Here is a 4,421-nt window from a genome sequence, read left to right as displayed (position 1 = left end):
CGGAAGTGAGAGAAAAGTGTTTATTACGTTTGAAATATGGATATTTTTCTTACAAAAACACATGGATTCACTACAGGAGGCCTTTATTCACCCCCCCGGAGCCGTGTGAGGCATGTTTTATTATGGATGCATGCACTTTATTTGACGACTTGTGGACTGTTCAACTGCAACACCCGCTGACTACAGGTCTGCATTCCCACGGCCCAACCGGATTTTTTGCCCCCCGGGATTAAATTCCCGAATAAAACGCGGTAGCGGTCGGTAACTCTGGTGTAATTTGAACGGGAGCGGGCGGTCTAACAATATCCCTTTCTCGATGTCCATTTAGAATAGCATATCTGCGCCTTATTCTTACTGACCACCACCAGTAGGGTACAGCTTTCCCTCAGGACTGTTATGCACACGCTGCACGCATGCTTTAACGTCACGCGTTTTATTTGCGTGGTCTGTGCGCAGCATGTGTATAACGATGCTCAGAGCAGGCTGTACCTGTGGTAAATATACGGCCCTCAGACAGAAGAGGCAGGTGGTCGATGAGTGACAAAGCAGAATAAGGATGGAGCAAAGTGTGGATGCGCTGTCCTTGAAGGACGTTCAACTCGGTTTTGTTTATATTTTGCTTAGCCTATAATTTGAAATGAAAGATATCGTATTTATTTATTTTTCTCTGCAACACCTTTCCTACTGTGTTAACAGAAAAATGTCAAACGAATTTAGTATTTTGACAAGACGAATAAAAATAGCTAATAGGCTATTTTTGTACGACCTCCATTTTTATTTTATCTCTCTGCAACACTTTTTCCCTATTGTGTTGTCAATGTTAAACGAATTGTATCCTGACAAGACGAATAAAAATAAGAAATACAATTTTTGTAGGCTACAACATTTTTATTTTCTCCGACTTTTTTTTCCTACTGTGTTGCATAAAATATTAAACGAATTTTGTGTCTTAAGGTAATTCATATAAATTCAAGTCAAAGTCAATAAATTCAAGACTCTTGACAAGACTAATAAAATAACATACAATTTTGTGCAGACTACACTTACCTAAATTTAGCGGGAATGGTTGGGTCAGGAAGAAGATTATTCTAAGCGGACAGCGGGTGAACAAAGAGTGAATATATAGCGGGAGCGGGTGGGTGTGGAATAGAACCTTGCGGGAGCGGGACTAAAAAAAACAGTCCCGCGCAGACCTCTACCGCTGACACAAGCTAAAACACAGTAAAACACAAGCTAATTTTCATTTTTGGGTGAACTAACCCTTTAAGGTACTAATATGCACCATTTAGAGGTAAATAAGGTATAAAGATGTACCTTTTAGCTTAAGATATAGCTTTTTGCTTTTGTACTTTAGGATAACGCTCCATTGACAGCTTTGTACCTTTTTTTTCTGAGAGCGCGTATATACCTTAATCCACCAATGTGTTAGAATGATATTGAATTTAGGATTATTTAACAGATTTCGACTATTGAATTTATTGATAATGATATTGAATTTAGCCTACAGATTTGGCCATTTTTATGCTTTTCTAAGATAAAACATTACTTTTGTTTTTAATTATTCATTTTTATATTGTTATATCTGCCAAGTCCTCATTCATCACAATTACATTTTGAATGAATTATACTGAATAAAGAAAATCAAATTCTTTCACAGTTGATTTTATTTTATATATATATATATATATATATTTTAAATATTTAATTATTTTATATATATATATATATATACACACACACATATGACATGCTCAAATTTTGTGATTATTTGTCTACATCTCTCTTTTAGAGCTGGATATTTTGTGGAAATAGATGCCATCTATTGGCCATTTTTTGTTAGTGCACAATTTGTGACGCCAAACCTATCAACCTAGGCATCACTGCATCTGCATTAAGAAAATTGTACTACATTAGTCGGTTTTGTATCTTTTTCTCTCTCTCTCTCGCTCTCTTTTTTAAATGATAAATGATAAACATAATTATACTGACATGGATGTCTAAGTAGGTAACAAATTTAAAGTGAATCTGTTTGTTAATGTAAGCCTGCTCAAGTGGTAGTCAGGAAAATAGGACACTAGTAGTTATAACTTAAGATGAAGCTAAAAATGGATTTTAATATGTGCTGTCATTACTGTAAACAGTCTTCTTGATTTGCAGTTCTCAAGTAAACCCCAAAATGCATAGACAGCAGAAAGTTTGGCAGGGAGAGTACATCAAAAACAAACCTCCATTCAGACTCTTGCTATATCTAACTGGAGCAACAGACTGCCTGGGTGGATTTATCATCACTGAGTGACGGCTGAAAGAGGTAAGTTGAGGACAGACTCAGAGGTTTCCTGTGCAGCTTTGCTCTTTCCTAGATGTGACACTTTGCCACGTCTGCAGCTGTAACCGTTGTAATGAGAGACATATCCCAGTCCCACATACCTGTCCACATACACAGGTCTGGTTAAAATGATCATTTTAGAAGCTGACCTTACATTTGGTGTTTCTTCACTGGTAGAGGGACGTAAAACTAACTGAGCAACACTGATACACAACTGAAAAGTCTACTGCTATGAATCTGTGCATGACAAAATCTCCTCCTCTGATGTTAGGATCCCTCTGCATCAACATGTAGTCAGTCTGAATCATACTTCAGACACAACTTTTCATTAAAAAATTTTAATATTATTCAATAATGCTGTTAGTAATCAAATATCAATATTGATAAACTAAAGACAGGGATAGAAGGGGAGAAAAATACAATTGGAAAAGATCGACAGAGGTTGAGTTTCAAAACAAGCTTTTACAAAAAATGCTAGAAATTTTAAGGTCACTTCTAAAGGTCAAGGGTTTATCATGGCTTTGTTTTCAGTGCGCCATGGTTGTAGAATAGTTTGTTCACTGTTTGTTCTACCACTATCAACACATACAAAAACCATTTGTTTTCTGCAGCCACTAGTGTTTATGCATTCTCTATTTGTTATATTTTAATATTTTGCATCCAATTTGGTCTGTGATCTCATCTTAAAGGGATAGTTCACCCAAAACTGATTTTTTTTTTTCATCATTTACTCACACTGATGCTGCAAACTTGTGCAACTTTCTTTTGTGAAAAAAAAAAATTAAATTAAATTAAAAAAATGTCCCAGTAATATAGACTTATTATATATATATAAAAGTAACGTGACGTGTAGCCAAGTATGGTGTCCCATACTTGGAATTTGTGCTCTGCATTTCACCCATCCAAGTGCACACACACCAGTGAGTAGTGAACACACACCCACCCGGAGCAGTGGGCAGCCATGTGCAAAGGAGACAAAAATATATACTTTGTCATTTATTTATTGAGAAAAATGATCTGGTGTTAAACATTTGTGAGTGGCAAAAGTATGTGAATCTTTGCTTTCAGTATCTGGTGTGACCCCCTTTTGCAGCAATAACTGCAAGTAACGTTTCTTGTAGCTGCTGATCAGTCCTGCACAACGGTTTAGCCCATTCCTCAGTACAGAACCACTTCAACTCTGTGATGTTGGTGGGTTTCCTCCTATGAACTGCTTGACTAATCGGGCTAAGCGATTAGTCAACAGAAGAGACAGACGGCTGCACGTGAGTGTTCTGCGTAATACTTGTTTATAGATCTGCTGTTTGAATTATTACTTTCTGCTAGGAAGGAATATTTAGTTTTCTGCCTATTTCTACGTTATATTTTTGTTTGCGTTTGTATTTTTGATTGCACTTTCTGGTAATTATAATAATTGCCCTCGGCAAAGAAGGAGCGCGTGTAATTTAATTGCTCCCTTCCTGCGTTTAAGTGCGAACTGTAGTTTCGATTTGAGGAATTGGCCTGCTATAGACTATTGGCTGTGCTAATTAGAAGGCGGCCACAGCTGTTTTCACTTTAGTGTCTTAGACTGTATTTATCTGATGTCTGTGCGCTGACACGGAAGCATCAGCGGAAGCGTTCAGGCCTCTTCGCGTGAAGACCAACGAGTTTAAAGACCTGCGACTTTACCTGCGCGACTTCACCGAGCAACGAAATCGCCAAGGCACTTAGGTATAATTTTTATCTTCCCTGTACACACTCTCCGTTTCTGTCCTCTCTTTTCCACCTCTATCATGTGTTTCCAACACATTCCGGTTGTCTCTCGACAACGCTCTAAGGTCACACGCAGACGGCAATGCAATGTTGCTAACCTGCATCCTATTTCGACATCCTCTACTACACCTCTTTCTTTCTCTGTGGGTCTCTGGAGTTGTCAGTCAGCTGTCAACAAAGCAGACTTAATTTCTGCTTTTTCTTTAAACTCCACACTTAGCATCTTGGCCTTGACTGAGACCTGGATTCGTCCAGAAGACTCAGCAACCCCAGCTGCTCTCTCTAACAATTTCTCTTTCTCTCATGCCCCCCGTCGGGTTTGCCGGGGTGGGGGCACTGG

Source organism: Sinocyclocheilus anshuiensis, unplaced genomic scaffold (assembly GCF_001515605.1).
Source record: "Sinocyclocheilus anshuiensis isolate Anshui unplaced genomic scaffold, SAMN03320099.WGS_v1.1 scaffold553, whole genome shotgun sequence".
NCBI lineage: Eukaryota > Metazoa > Chordata > Actinopteri > Cypriniformes > Cyprinidae > Sinocyclocheilus > Sinocyclocheilus anshuiensis.
This window is presented reverse-complemented; position numbering follows the sequence as displayed.